The sequence below is a fragment of the Pelophylax lessonae genome (assembly GCF_965119305.1).
Source record: "Pelophylax lessonae genome assembly, chromosome: 2".
NCBI lineage: Eukaryota > Metazoa > Chordata > Amphibia > Anura > Ranidae > Pelophylax > Pelophylax lessonae.
In genome coordinates this window covers 256868990-256886557 of record NC_138769.1, presented here as the reverse complement: position 1 = coordinate 256886557, position 17568 = coordinate 256868990, and positions in this window count along the sequence as shown.

Sequence of the window (17568 nt, the reverse complement as noted above, 5' to 3'; positions counted from 1 at the left end):
GTCTTGCTATTACGATTTTTTTCAGACGATAACTGAAATTTTACTTCCGATTTTCGTTAAGTCTGAGGCCATATTGAGCAAGGGATATAAAGCTGGTGGGGCTGGGCGGTGGATGTTAACATTTAGTGTATTCACAAGTAACATGGGTGTTGAAAGATCCAGAGATCCCAGTGGTTCTGAGCAGCGCTCGGGGATTCACAGGGGCCACAACAATAGATTTTTCCAAATTATCTGTAGGGCCATATTAAAGCGGCCTGGGGGCCACAAATGGCCCACGGGCCGGACTTTGGACATGCCTGGCCTAGGCTATAAGAACATTGCTAAGACCCTGAAACTGAGCTGCAACACGGTGGTGCATGTGCTCAGCGTCATATCCGGAGGTTGTCTTATAGACGTATGTGTGCTGCCAGCATTGCTGCAGAGGTTGAAGGGGTAGGGGGTCAGCCTGTCAGTGCTCAGACAATACGCTGCACACTGCATCAAATTGATCTGCATGACTGTCGTCCCAGAAGGAAGCCTCTTCTAAAAATGATGCACAAGAAAGCCCACAAATAGTTTTCTAAAGACAAGCAGACTAAGGACTTGGATATTGGAACCACGTAACAACAGAGGTCCCTCTGTGGAGTCCTGTGCAGTAACTTGGAGGTCTTCAGCTGGCACAGCTAGCCGTCTCTCTGTTTGAATCTTGCCGGCATTCGAGGGAGAAAGATGGAGACCGGACGGAAGTGAGGGCAGGAACACAGCGTGGACCGCAAATCCTGCGCCAGTGATGTCATCCAATCGCTACGCGTTTCGGAGCATGCGCTGTACGGGTGATGACCCTACAGCGTGTTTCTTTATCAAGCTGAATAGAAGCAAGGGACTGTATTATATATACATTTATGCCTAAATGCCACCTAGTGGCTGAACATGTTTATGCACTACTGAATTGTCTAATATGTAATTCCTGTGTAAATCAAAATTAAAATTAGTTGAAAGACTGACAATTAAGATCGTAATTGGTAATTAATAAATAGATATATGCATAAACCCATACTCAAATAATTTAGAAGATTCATGAGTCTATAAACCTATGCCAAGCTAATATTATTGTACCGATATGAATATAAACAAGGAAATGGATGTTGTAGAGACACTTGAAACGCCACCTAGTGGCTGAACATATTATATGCATTACTTGATATTCTGATATATAACTCAAATAGGAATAAATATTTAAAAATTAGAACAAGAAATTAACAATTAAGATCCTTATTGGAAATGTATGTATAGGTGTGTATATAAACCTATACTAATAAGTCTGTGGACCTATTATTATATTCATTATCGTGCTCGGTAGAATAATATTACCTATGCATAGGTTTATAGACTCATGAATCCTCTAAATTCTTTGAGTATGGGTTTATGCATATATCTATATATTAATTCCCAATTAGGATCTTAATTGTCAGTCTCTCAACTAATTTTAATTTTTATTTACACTAGAATTACATATTAGACAATTCAGTCATGCATTAACATGTTCAGCCATTAGGTGGCGTTTAGGTGTGTATTATATATATATATATATATATATATATATATATAGCAGCATACACTGGAGACACTGTGCGGCAAGGTGGGATCTTTCTGCCTATTTATCGGGCTGTATGTTTTAAGATACCCTAACAACAGGATGTCCAAATAGGCTTTTTTTTTGGCTCCTATGGTTCTACTGATGTAGGATTGAGAGACAGAGTCCATGGTGGATGGTACGTCTCTCTCTATGACCAGTGAGGACCTAAGCCACTATTATCTACCATATATATTTGGAGGCGGCCTTTTTTGGTATCATATAATACAATTAGCCCTTACTCTTTTTAAGGGGCTCATTTATTTAGCCCATAATGTGAAACATATCTCCCACCACTGATATTGGTCCACTTGAATGGGCTCCCAGCGCCTGAAAAGGAAGTGTTGATTCATTCCGCCTGCCTTATTCTTAGTGCAGCATCTATCTGGTCTTTGTAGTGCCCTGACGAAGCTATAATTGCGAAACGTGTTGGCTTTTCCAGGGACCGTTAGACTGCATACACATTGAGATCCGTTGGTGTGGTATATTGTATCGATTTCAAGCAATCTCTGTACACACTGATCCACGGATCTTTTGCAAAAATAAATGAATATGTTTTTTTATATAGTGGTGTTGTGTCTGTATCCCTACAACCATACACATGCCGATATAGTCCCGCTTTATAGGGCCTCTCTTGGTCCTTGTTTTTCGTTTTTTTCCATATATATACACAGTGCATTGCGTAAGTATTCGGCCCCCTTGAACTTTTCAACCTTTATTCCACATTTCAGACTTCAAACAAAGATATAAAACTGTAATTTTTTGTGAAGAATCAACAAGTGGGACACAATCATGAAGTGGAATGAAATTTATTGGATATTTCAAACTTTTTTAACAAATAAAAAACTGAAAAATTGGGCGTGCACAATTATTCAGCCCCCTTAAGTTAATACTTTGTAGCGCCACCTTTTGCTGCGATTACAGCTGTAAGTCGCTTGGGGTATGTCTTTATCAGTTTTGCACATCGAGAGACTGAAATTTTTGCCCATTCCTCCTTGCAAAACAGTTCGAGCTCAGTGAGGTTGGATGAAGAGCATTTGTGAACAGCAGTTTTCAGTTTTTTCCACAGATTCTCGATTGGATTCAGGTCTGGACTTTGACTTGGCCATTCTAACACCTGGATATGTTTATTTGTGAACCATTCCATTGTAGATTTTGCTTTATGTTTTGGGTCATTGTCTTGTTGGAAGACAACTCTCCGTCCCAGTCTCATGTCTTTTGCAAACTCCTTCAGGTTTTCTTCCAGAATGGTTCTGTATTTGGCTCAATCCATCTTCCCTGTCCCTGCTGAAGAAAAGCAGGCCCAAACCATGATGCTGCCACCACCATGTTTGACATTGGGGATGGTGTGTTCAGGGTGATGTGCTGTGCTGCTTTTACGCCAAACATAACTTTTTGCATTGTTGCCAAAAAGTTCGATTTTGGTTTCATCTGACCAGAGCACCTTCTTCCACATGTTTGGTGTGTCTCCCAGGTGGCTTGTGGCAAACTTTAAACGACACTTTTTATGGATATCTTTAAGAAATGGCTTTCTTCTTGCCACTCTTCCATAAAGGCCAGATTTGTGCAGTATATGACTGATTGTTGTCCTATGGACAGAGTCTCCCACCTCAGCTGTAGATCTCTTCAGTTCATCCAGAGTGATCATGGGCCTCTTGGCTGCATCTCTGATCAGTCTTCTTGTATGAGCTGAAAGTTTAGAGGGACGGCCAGGTCTTCGTAGATTTGCAGTGGTCTGATACTCCTTCCATTTCAATATTATCGCTTGCACAGTGCTCCTTGGGATGTTTAAAGCTTGGGAAATCTTTTTGTATCCAAATCCGGCTTTAAACTTCTCCACAACAGTATCTCGGACCCACCTGGTGTGTTCCTTGTTCTTCATGATGCTCTCTGCGCTTTAAACGGACCTCTGAGACTATCACAGTGCAGGTGCATTTATACGGAGACTTGATTACACACAGGTGGATTCTATTTATCATCATTAGTCATTTAGGTCAACATTGGATCAGAGATCCTCACTGAACTTCTGGAGAGAGTTTGCTGCACTGAAAGTAAAGGGGCTGAATAATTTTGCACGCCCAATTTTTCAGTTTTTTATTTAACAAAGTTTGAAATATCCAATAAATTTTGTTCCACTTCATGATTGTGTCCCACTTGTTGTTGATTCTTCACAAAAAAATACAGTTTTATATCTTTTTGTTTTAAGCCTGAAATGTGGCAAAAGGTCGAAAAATTCAAGGGGGCCGAATACTTTTTGCAATGCACCGTGTGTGTGTATATATATATATATAAATATATATATATATATATATAGGATACAGTCCCTTGCTTCCATTCAGCTTGATAAAGAAACGTGCTGTAGGGTCATCACCCGTACGGCGCATGCTCCGAAACGCATCGTGATTGGATGACGTCATTGGCACCGGATTTGCGGTCCACGCTGCGCTCCAGCCCCCACTTCCGTCTGGGTCTCCATCTTTCTCCCTCGAATGCCGGCAAAATTCAAACAGAGGAGAGACGGCTAGTTGTACCAGCTGAAGACCTCCAAGTTACTGCAAAGAACACCACAGAGGGACCTTTCACCCTTTTTTAAAAGGCTTTTTTTTACTCATGGGAAATGTGAGTCTTTTTATGTAGCTTGTCATTTTATCAATAAATATATCTACAGTCTGCATTTAGAGGCCCCTCTGTATTTGTTTTCTTTTTCATTATTGGAACCACGTCCTGTGGTCTGATGAGACCAAGATAAACTTATTTGGTTCAGATGATGTCAAGTACGTGTGGCAGCAACCAGGTGAGGAGCACAAAGACAAGTATGTCTTGCCTACAGTCAAGCATGTTGGTGGGAGTGTCATGGTCTGGGGCTGCATGAGTGCTGCCGGCACTGGGGAGCAACAGTTCATTTAGAGAACCATGAATGCCAACATGTACTGTGACATACTGAAGCAGAGCATGATCCCCTCCCTTCGGAGACTGGGCCTCAGGGCAGTATTCCAACATGATAACGACCCCAAACAAACCTCCAAGATGACCACTGCTTTGTTAAAGAAGCTGAGGGTAAAGGTGATGGACTGGCCAAGCATGTCTCCAGACCTAAACCCTATTGAGCATCTGTGGGGCATCCTCAAATAGAATGTGGAGGAGCGCAAGGTCTCTAACATCCACCAGCTCCGTGATGTCATGGAGGAGTGGAAGAGGACTCCGGAGGCAACCTGTGAAGCTCTGGTGAACTCCATGCCCAAGAGGGTAAAGGCAGTGCTGGAAAATAATGGTGGCCACACAAAATATTGACACTTTGGGGCCAATTTTGACATTTTTAATTATGGGTGTACTCACTTTTGTTGCCAGCGGTTTAGACATTAATGGCTGTGTGTTGAGTTATTTTGAGGGGACAGCAAATTTATACTGTTATACAAGCTGTGTCATTTCGTCAGTGTTGTCACATGAAAAGATATAATAAAATATTTACAAAAATGTGAGGGTTGTACTCACTTTTGTGATATACTGGAATACTATTGCTCAGTCTGTCTTCTACTAGGACCCCTAGAGCCTTCTCCATGCTGGAGAATCTCCTAGAGGTTTTCTACAATGTAAAGTAGTTAGTGTACAGCTTGTATAACAGTGTACATTTGCTGTCCCCACAAAATAACTCGACACACAGCCATTAAAGTCTTAACCGCTGGCAACAAAAATGAGTACACCCCCTAAGTGAAAATGTCCAAATTGGACCCAAAGTGTCAATATTTTGTGTGGCCACCATTATTTTCCAGCACTGCCTTAACCCTCTTGGGCATGGAGTTCACCAGAGCTTCACAGGTTGCCACTGGAGTCCTCTTCCATTCCTCCATGACGACATCACGAAGATGGTGGATGTTAGAGATCTTGCCCTCCTCCACTTTCCATTTAAAGATGCCAGACAGATGCTCAATAGGGTTTAGGTCTGGAGACATGCTTGGCCAGTCCATCACCTTTACCCTCAGCTTCTTTACAAGGCAGTGATCATCTTGGAGGTGTCTTTGGGGTCTTTATTATGTTGGAATACTGCCCTGTGGCCCAGTCTCCAAAGGGAGGGGATTATGCTCTGCTTCAGTATGTCATAGTACATGTTGGCATTCATGGTTCCCTTATTGAACTGTTGCTCCCCAGTGCCAGCAGCACTCATACAGCCCCAGACCATGACACTCCCACCACCATTTTTGACTGTAGACAAGACACACTTGTCTTTGTACTCCTCACCTGGTGGTGTACTCCACCCACGCTTGACACCATCTGAACCAAATAAGTTTATCTTGGTCTCATCAGGCCACAGAACAGGGTTCCAGTAATCCATGTCCTTAGTCTGCTTGTTTTCAGCAAACTGTTTGCAGGCTTTCTTGTGCATCATCTTTAGATCTATTTACGTCTATTTCCCAAAGACAACCTCTGAATATGATGCTGAACACGTGCACTCAACTTCTTTGGTCAACCATGGCGAGGTCTGTTCTGAGTGGAACCTGTCCTCGTTAACCTCTGTATGGTCTTGGCCACCGTGCTGCAGCTCAGTTTCAGGGTCTTGGCAATCTTCTTATAGCCATCTTTATGTAGAGCAAAAATTCTTTTTTTCAGATCCTTAGAGAGTTCTTTGCCATGAGGTGCCATGTTGAACTTCCAGTGACCAGTATGAGAGAGTGAGAGCGATGACACCAAATTTAACACACCTGTTCCCCATTCACACCTGAGACCTTGTAACACTAGCGAGTCACATGACACCAGGGCGGGATAATGGCTAATTGGGCCCAATTTGGACATTTTCACTTAGAGATGTACTCACTTTCGTTGCCAGCAGTTAGACATTAATGGCTGTGTAAAAAACTGATCCAAAAGAGTGCAGCAACACTTTAATACATATTATAGATACATTTCATAAATATAAGTAAATCTAAGTGAAATAAATAAATATTCCATTCATATTGAATAAATACAAATAGTGAAAAAAAGTATTTTAACGTGAATAAATATTGAAAAAGTCTTTCAAACAGAGCAAATATATAAATCTAAAAATACTGTGCTATAAAAGTGGTGCAAAATGACCAAAAATATCACAAAATAGAAAAGTGCCAGTGCTTGAAAGTGAATCTCCTGAGGTGCAATCTTTCACCAATAAAAAGTGGCTGCTCACCTCCTGGTCTGACCCCTATGTTACCAGTGAGTCAGAAATAGCTGTTCTCAAAGAGGGATTTATTCCTAAGGATGATGACTGGCCGATGATCCTTCAATCTCCAGTCTTGTATCCCCTTAGCTGTGTCTCCAGTATAAGACAAAAAACCGGACAGATCTAGTGCTCTCCGTGTAACAAAATGTATTGGAAAACAAATTACAAAGTAACAGACTCACATTAAAAAGGCACATCAAGGCTGTGCGAGCCAGACAAGCTAAATTGGAATACTCCTATCTCTCATCAGTATAATCAGTGGGGAGACATCCGACAGAAGGCTCCTTCCCCTATACGCATGTCGTCATTAACTTGACTTCGTCAGTAGGGGTGGAGCCAGCTGTGGAAGTCGGATGCTTCTATGTATTCAAATCAAGCTGCACACAATCACTGGAGTAATGACTACATCCCACAATCAACAAGCCTCTCACATAGAGACATAGTATCGGGAGTCCAATAATGGCCCTCTCTCAACCCGTGTATCGATGTGACACAGGAAGTTAGCAAAGGCTGATTTTGATATTGGAACACCCTGAACAGATGAAAAAGATACAAATTATGAAATATTGAGTATGTATCTCATAACAAATAAATCAAATACAAATTGTGTAGCCTGCATGTCAGAATGTCTTCACCGCTGAATTAAAGAAATATTATTGTGAACAGATCAAATATTAATTCATTTGGTTTAATGCATAATCAAGATTTACCAGCTAAAATTATTAACTTCAATTATTAATATCAATATCAATCAATCATACTGTATAAACAACCAATTGCTCTTTAAAAGGGAAAAAAATAAAAAATAAAAAAAATATATAATAAAAACGTATGTTATAAAAATAAAGTACACTGATATAGCGCTAAAGATCTATATGATTTCTATATCAAAACATGTATTCAATTTACCAGAAAAATTATTAATTAATTATATAGATAACCAATCCTTCTTTCAAAGGAGATAAAAAGTTCCATATATTATGGATAAAAAGTGCAATACTAAAAAGTCTTTACAATTTCTTTATCCACTAGGAGTCCAGAAAATTCCTAAACTCACCACCTAACAAATATTAATAAATACTCAATATACCCAATTAATAAATACCCAATATCTTTTAAAATATCTTTAGCCCACAACTATACATGTAGTAAATCATTTAAAATCTATCTAGATATTAATAGTGTTGATAATTGGTATTATAATGAATCCCTAAATTTAATAAACTATATATCATTGTAAAAGTTAATCTTATTTTTAATTCCCTATAAAATATTGATAAATATTAAAACAATAATGATAATATATCCACACTTACTACTTGTCACTTATAAAACAATTCAAATCAAACTCCACGTTGAGATCTCGGGGCGTCAAAACTTTGGTCTCATAGATCCAAAATGACTCCCTTTTGCTCAACTGCCCAATGAAATGACCTCCCTTCCAATGTGGTTAACTTTTTCAATCTCCGAAAATTTTAGGGAGCTATGGTTTTGATTATGTAAATTAAATAAGAGGATCAATGCGCTACCCAGAGGGGTTTGATAGGAGTAAATCAATTCCAAAAAATCAAATAAATAAAATAAAAAAATTAAAAAATGTGAAAAATAAAAAATATAGAAAAAGCTGCCAATCTAAATCGGTGTCCCCACCGTGAATTGATACGTGTATGGTGTAGAAAATCGGCGCTAATTCAAATCATAAATAAATGTGATACACTCTGTGACAATAACGATGTCCACCACTGTGGATAGTGCTCTATGTGATTAAACCTGATGCAAAAAATTCAGAGTAAAATCAATCCTCAATATATAACTGTAAAAGCGAGCCTATACACAAAAGATCTTCAGTGGATGACTCTGAAAAGACTGTGCATGAATAAAGTCCTCAAATAAATAGTGTGTTAATCCCAAGGAAATATATATACTGTATATAATGCAATCACAAAATCAATGCAATCGATGAAAAAGGGCGATGATCAATATAATCGTTGATGACTGATATGTGATGAAAAAATTCCTAAAAATATTTCATAAAACAATTCATATAAAAAGTTGTGTATAAAAATATAAGTATCTGAGAAAATCCCACAGTGTCCAATATACAATCAAAGATGAATGAAATAAATCTTCAAAGGATCAACCAAATCGTAAAATATAACATCAATAATCTGGATATCGATCCAATCTCCAACAAACAGGTGTGTAGTGGCCGCTTACCTCCCACACACACTATCTGCACATGTGTGTAATCCAAACAAGCCGATTGCTTTCCTTTGAAATGGGCTTCCGACCTCTCTCCTCTCTTGCGGGCATGTAATCACTGATGTTCACAGTACATCGATCTCCCAATGCAGTAACGATCTTCAGCTGCACAATATGCTCACTCCAAGCCGTTCCGCCTCATAGGATATAAAATGAGACGCTCATGGTTCAGTAACTTCAAAACCAGTTTAATTACAATAAAAGATACACTTACAATCAAATAGCAACAAACGAGCAAAAGCAATACACTGTAGAACCTCCGGCTACGGCCGTAAACACGGAGGTGACGTCACCCGGCTCTTCCTGAAGCGCGTTGCGTCACTACCCACGTGACTTTATCAAGGGATGTGAGCATGGGTGACTCGCTGCCGGTTTATATAGCATAGCGGTTGCCATGGAATCAATCAACCACATTACATTCACCATTGCACTGCCGATACAATAACACTTGGTTCAACTCAGCACAAGTCCGTGCTGTGAGTTAACCCATGAGGATGATCCCGAGCTGATTCATATATTCGGTCAACCTCACAAAACCGTCATACCATAGATAGGCAGATGCCCGATCTCAACGATTTTTTCATTTTTTTCGTCTGAAGTAATCAAACAGCAGGGAAATGGTGTAACATATATAGAAACATATGTATATACATAAAATGCCACCAAATTGTGTATAAAATAAAAATTAAAAATTAAATAAAAATATGCTAAAAATATAAAAATACAAAATTTGTGTATAAAATCGCAGATATCCAAATATAAATATGTAAACTGTTTCAATGGCCCTAATAATTAGGATGGTAAAAAACCAGGAGAAGGTGAATCTAAAAATCAGAGATAAAACAATTTAAATCAAATTCGACGTTAAGACCTAATGGAATAAAACTTTGAATTTCAAATATCCATCTGGATTCGGCTTGGCTCAATGTCCTTATCTTATTACTACCCCTCCAGTGGGCTTTATATTTCTCCACCCCCCAAAATTTTAAAAGTTTCGGATCTTTGTTATGTTTTTCAGAAAAATGTTTAGAAACACTATGCTTCACAAAACCTTTTTTGATGTTTTGAGTGTGTTCTCGCAAGCGTTTCCAGAGGGGTCTTTTTGTACGTCCAACGTACTGAAATTTGCACGGACATTCGAGTATATATACCGCCCCCTCTGTCCTACATGTTATAAAGTCCTTGATTTTATACGATCTTCCTGTTACTGTCAAAATGAATTCCTCTTTCTTTCTTTTATTATCAATTGTATGTCTACAAGCATAACAGGCTTTACAAGGATAAAAACCTTTTCCTTGAAACCAACTTAAAAAATTATTTTTGGGTTCTTCATTAATGTTTTTGGCTACCCTGTCTCTTAATGTAGGAGCCCGCCTATACACAAATTTAGGTTGCTCTGACAAAAAGGTAGCAATAGTACGATCAGCTGTTAATATATTCCAATATTTCCTTATTATGGCTTCGATTTTTTTATGTTGGATATTATAATCTAGAATTATCAGCGGATTTTGGGAATACGAATGTTGTTCACTTCCTTCTTCTCTATTTCTCAACAGGTTTTGTCTTTCAAGCTTCCCAACTTCATAAATTTTTTCTGAAATTTGTGTCTTATTGTACCCCTTCTCTCTGAATCTTGATCCTATTATTTTTGCCTGTTCTTCATAATCACTTTGTTTAGTACAGTTTCTTCTTATTCTTGTTAATTGGCCTTTCGGTATATTAATTAGCCACGATTTATGATGACAACTATTAATGGGCAAATAGCTGTTTCGATCCACAGGCTTGAAATACGTCTTAGTTTGTAAACACTTATCTTCATACCAGATTTCTAGATCCAAAAAGGCAATTTTCTCTTCTGATATCTCCCATGACAGATTGATATTTTTATCATTATCTGCCAATGTGTCTTTAAATCTCATTAGACTTTCACGGCTCCCAGACCAGATGATGATCACGTCATCAATGAAGCGTTTGTAGAAAACTAGTTCTTCTGGTCTATTTTCATAAATGGCTACCTCCTCCCATCGAGCCATATACAAGTTGGCCACACTGGGCGCAAATTTCGCACCCATTGCAACACCCCGTAGCTGTTTATAGTAGTTGGAATTAAACCAAAAGTAGCTATGATTAAGGCAATAATCTAAACATTTTGTAATAAATTTCCTTTGTTTGTAATGTAAATTACTAAAATTCCTTAAAGCGGAGTTCCACCCAAAAGTGGAACTTCCGCTTTAGGGAGTCCTGACCCCCCGACATGCCACATTTGGCATGTCATTTTTTGGGGGGGGGAGCGGGTACCTAGTTTTGACAGGTACCCGCTCCCACTTCCGCTCGGAGCGCCGCGGCGCCCTGAGCGGAAGTTCTCCTCTCCCCCTCCCTCCCTGCAATCTTCTGGGACACGTCAGAGGTCCCAGAAGATTGCCGGCCAATCACGGCGCGCAGCGCGACTCGCGCATGCGCAGTGGGTACCCGGCTGTGAAGCCGCAAACTGTAACAGCCGGGTGCCCACAGCAGTGATGCCGGCGCCGAGGGAGAGGATCGAGGCTTCCGGCGGCCGCATCGCTGGACCGTTGGACAGGTGAGTAAATGGCTGGAACTCCGCTTTAATGCCCATTTGGTAGATAAAATAGCCTCTTCATGATCTATAATCGTATATAAACTGGCTACATCAGCTGTAGCCAGTATTATATTGTCTTCTTCAAACTTCAAATCTTGTAATTGTTGAATTAAATGTTTTGTGTCTTTTATATGCGACTTCGTTTTCTGTACCATCGGTTGAAGAAAGTGATCAATATACTCCCCCAGGCGTGCTCCAACAGAATTTATCCCATTGACAATGGGCCTGCCTTCGGGGATTAATTGCATCTTTGTGCATTTTAGGTAAAGTGTACAAGATGGGGGTGCGACAAGTGTCCGGAACTAGATAACATGCTTCTTTAGTATTGAGAAATTATTTTGTTTTCCCTTCCGCTATTAGTTTTTCCAACTCTTTTTTATATGTTTTATCGGGTTTGTTATAAGTTTGGCATAAGTATTGGAATCTGACAATTGGCGGTTTATCTCCTCATTATATTTTTCTTTTGATTAAATGACAATGGAGCCACCCTTGTCTGCAGGTCTTATAACTATGTTTTTTCTTTCTTCCAGTTTTTGTATTCCTGTTTTAATTTCAATTGGATCCCAAGCTTTTTTAAATTTTACATTTTGTAAGTCCTGAGTGACTATTTTTTTAAACACCTCACAATGATGATCTCCGGTATTTTGGGGGTCAAATAAAGACTTATTTCTTAGATCCGTATGCACAAAATTCTCATTCGTCCGTCTTTTGATGGGGGGGTCTCCAGGTTTTGACATCATATACCTTTTTATGTTGATTTTTCTGGTGAATTTCAGAATATCAACATAAGTGTCAAATTTATTAAGATTTTTTCTCGGTGCAAATTTCAGGCCTTTGTCTAATACTTTTAATTCAGGCTTTGTCAATTCCACTTGGCTTAGGTTAAATATATCCTCGCCTAGTGGTCTCTTTTTCTTTTTTTCTTTAAAGCCTCCTCTGCATAGTCTCTTGTTTCTGTGTTTTTTCTCTGCATTTTTTCTGGCGACGAAGTTCTTTTGTTCTCTGTCCTTACATGTGACCTTCTCCTGGACTTTGATCTGCGTTTCTCTAAAAAATCATTGTTGTGACTACTTCTTTTTTGCTCTTTATTCGAGTACTGAGGTGATCTGTTTGATTCACCTTCTGTTCTTAAAAGATCATATCTATTGTACGTCGATATGTATCCTCTCCCTTGTTCTTGTTGTTTATGTTTAAGTGTCCGTGCGGGTTTTGGGGTTCTTCTCTTATTCCTACTATCATAGTAATTTCTCTCTGGTGTTCTTCTTCTTCTTTCGCTATGGTGCCTCTGACCCCTTCTCACTGGATCTTTGTATGGTGTTCTTCTTCTATTTTCATAATGATTTCTCTCATCTCTCATAGGTGTTCTTCTCCTTTCTTCATAATGATTTCTCTCATCTCTCATAGGTGTTCTTCTCCTCTCATCCCTGTGAGGCGATCTCCTTCCATTTCCATATTGATATGGGTATGGGGATCTCCTCCTTTCACGATAGAAATCATTCCTATATGGGGTATAATTCCCCTGTTGATAATCACGATCACGATTATTTTGGTATGGGGTGTAATTCCCCTTTTGGTAGCCATGATCTCTCACTGGAGGTCTATGAGGCTGCCATGCATTCTTCCAGAAGGGTTTTTTACCATTATGGTTATAAGCCCTTTTCTTCCAGTGTGGAGTTGGATTAGATGTACAATCTTGTCTCTTTGTGGCAGCTGGAGTTTGTGTATCCGGACCCCAGTGGGCTACCTCTTCTCTATTTACTATTTCTCTTTTCTGTGATGTTTCTCTTTTTTTCCGGCGTGGTATTTGTGGAGATTATATTGGCATTCTGCCATTTATAGGCGACATCTTCCTTATAATCGTTTAAGTCTCTTATGTATTTTTTCTTTTTCCGAGCTGCTGTCTCTCTATCTTTTTGTTCCATATCTTGATGTAGTTGTCTTGAAAGATCAGTACATTTTTGAAGTTCTTTTAAGGGTTCCATAGATTTCTTAATGGCATTTAACTGATTATCGATCGTTCTAATTTTCTTCTGTTTCCTTTTTATTAAGAACTGCAAAAGTTCTAAACCCTTTTCATTAAAAAAGGTGAACCAGTCCTCAATAGATTCCTTATCCATGAGGCCATCATTAATTGGTACATCCCACCTGAGTTTCCTCGGCACTAATTTATCTTTAATATATTTCTCATGTGTGGTGATGTCCCACCATTAATTAATTTTTTTCTCAATTAAGTGTTTCATACGTCTGAAACTGCTTTCTAGATCACCCGGTGTTTTTTGATCTTGTGTGGAAAACATTTCTTCAATATTGCAAGATCTCCTTTCAATAAAATCAAACACCTCCATGGTGGCTGCACTGATATTTTGGAGAAGTGGAGTAAATTAAATAAGAGGATCAATGCGCTACCCAGAGGGGTTTGATAGGAGTAAATCAATTCCAAGAAATCAAATAAATAAAATAAAAAAATAAAAAATGTGAAAAATAAAAAATATAGAAAAAGCTTCCAATCTAAATCGGTGTCCCCACCGTAAATTGATACGTGTATGGTGTAGAAAATCGGCGCTAATTCAAATCATAAATAAATGTGATACACTCTGTGACAATAACGATGTCCACCATATATAACTGTAAAAGCGAGCCTATACACAAAAGATCTTCAGTGGATGACTCTGAAAAGACTGTGCATGAATAAAGTCCTCAAATAAATAGTGTGTCAATCCCAAGGAAATATATATATATAATGCAATCACAAAATCAATGCAATCGATGAAAAAGGGCGATGATCAATATAATCGTTGATGACTGATATGTGATGAAAAAATTCCTAAAAATATTTCATAAAACAATTCATATAAAAAGTTGTGTATAAAAATATAAGTATCTGAGAAAATCCCACAGTGTCCAATATACAATCAAAGATGAATGAAATAAATCTTCAAAGGATCAACCAATCGTAAAATATAACATCAATAATCTGGATATCGATCCAATCTCCAACAAACAGGTGTGTAGTGGCCGCTTACCTCCCACACACACTATCTGCACATGTGTGTAATCCAAACAAGCCGATTGCTTTCCTTTGAAATGGGCTTCCGACCTCTCTCCTCTCTTGCGGGCATGTTATCACTGATGTTCACAGTACATCGATCTCCCAATGCAGTAACGATCTTCAGCTGCACAATATGCTCACTCCAAGCCGTTCCGCCTCATAGGATATAAAATGAGACGCTCATGGTGCAGTAACTTCAAAACCAGTTTAATTACAATAAAAGATACACTTACAATCAAATAGCAACAAACGAGCAAAAGCAATACACTGTAGAACCTCCGGCTACGGCCATAAACACGGAGGTGACGTCACCCGGCTCTTCCCGACGCGCGTTGCGTCACTACCCACGTGACTTTATCAAGGGATGTGAGCATGGGTGAAGGAGAAGGTCACATGTAAGGATGGAGAACAAAAGAACTTCGTCGCCAGAAAAAATGCAGAGAAAAAACACAGAAACAAGAGAGGATGCAGAGGAGGCTTTAAAGAAAAAGAGACCACTAGGCGAGGGTATATTTAACCTAAGCCAAGTGGAATTGACAAAGCCTGAATTAAAAGTATCAGACAAAGGCCTGAAATTTGCACCGAGAAAAAATCGTAATAAATTTGACAATGTTGATATTCTGAAATTCACCAGAAAAATCAATATAAAAAGGTATATGATGTAAAAACCTGGAGACCCCCCCATCAAAAGACGGACGAATGAGAATTTTGTGCATACGGATCTAAGAAATAAGTCTTTATTTAACCCCCAAAATACCGGAGATCATCATTGTGAGGTGTTTAAAAAATGAGTCACTCAGGACTTACAAAATGTAAAATTTAAAAAAGCTTGGGATCCAATTGAAATTAAAACAGGAATACAAAACTGGAAGAAAGAAAAAACATAGTTATAAGACCTGCAGACAAGGGTGGCTCCATTGTCATCCAATCAAAAGAAAAATATAATGAAATAAAATTGTCAGATTCCAATACTTATGCCAAACTTATAACAAACCCGATAAAAACATATAAAAAAGAGTTGGAAAAACTAATATCGGAAGGGAAAACAAAAGAATTTCTCAATACTAAAGAAGCATGTTATCTAGTTCCGGACACTTGTCACACCCCCATCTTGTACACTTTACCTAAAATGCACAAAGATGCAATTAATCCCCCAGGCAGGCCCATTGTCAATGGGATAAATTCTGTTGGAGCACGCCTGGGGGAGTATATTGATCACTTTCTTCAACCGATGGTACAGAAAACGAAGTCGCATATAAAAGACTCAAAACATTTAATTCAACAATTACAAGATTTGAAGTTTGAAGAAGACAATATAATACTGGCTACAGCTGATGTAGCCAGTTTATATACGATTATAGATCATGAAGAGGCTATTTTATCTACCAAATGGGCATTAAGGAATTTTAGTAATTTACATTACAAACAAAGGAAATTTATTACAAAATGTTTAGATTATTGCCTTAATCATAGCTACTTTTGGTTTAATTCCAACTACTATAAACAGCTACGGGGTGTTGCAATGGGTGTGAAATTTGCGCCCAGTGTGGCCAACTTGTATATGGCTCGATGGGAGGAGGTAGCCATCTATGAAAATAGACCAGAAGAACTAGTTTTCTACAAACGCTTCATTGATGACGTGATCATCATCTGGTCTGGGAGCCGTGAAAGTCTAATGAGATTTAAAGACACATTGGCAGATAATGATAAAAATATCAATCTGTCATGGGAGATATCAGAAGAGAAAATTGCCTTTTTGGATCTAGAAATCTGGTATGAAGATAAGTGTCTACAAACTAAGACGTATTTCAAGCCTGTGGATCGAAACAGCTATTTGCCCATTAATAGTTGTCATCATAAATCGTGGCTAATTAATATTCCCAAAATCCGCTGATAATTCTAGATTATAATATCCAACATAAAAAAATCGAAGCCATAATAAGGATATATTGGAATATATTAACAGCTGATCGTACTATTGCTACCTTTTTGTCAGAGCAACCTAAATTTGTGTATAGGCGGGCTCCTACATTAAGAGACAGGGTAGCCAAAAACATTATTGAAGAACCCAAAAATAATTTTTTAAGTTGGTTTCAAGGAAAAGGTTTTTATCCTTGTAAAGCCTGTTATGCTTGTAGACATACAATTGATAATAAAAGAAAGAAAGAGGAATTCATTTTGACAGTAACAGGAAGATCGTATAAAATCAAGGACTTTATAACATGTAGGACAGAGGGAGCGGTATATATACTCGAATGTCCGTGCAAATTTCAGTACGTTGGACGTACAAAAAGACCCCTCTGGAAACGCTTGCGAGAACACACTCAAAACATCAAAAAAGGTTTTTTGAAGCATAGTGTTTCTAAACATTTTTCTGAAAAACATAACAAAGATCCGAAACTTTTAAAATTTTGGGGGGTGGAGAAATATAAAGCCCACTGGAGGGGCAGTAATAAGATAAGGACATTGAGCCAAGCCGAATCCAGATGGATATTTGAAATTCAACGTTTTATTCCATTAGGTCTTAACGTCGAATTTGATTTAAATTGTTTTATCTCTGATTTTTAGATTCACCTTCTCCTGGTTTTTTACCATCCTAATTATTAGGGCCATTGAAATAGTTTACATATTTATATTTGGATATCTGCGATTTTATACACAAATTTTGTATTTTTATATTTTTAGCATATTTTTATTTTATTTAAAATTTTTATTTTATACACAATTTGGTGGCATTTTATGTATATACATATGTTTCTATATATGTTACACCATTTCCCTGCTGTTTGATTACTTCAGACGAAAAAAATGAAAAAATCGTTGAGATTGGGCATCTG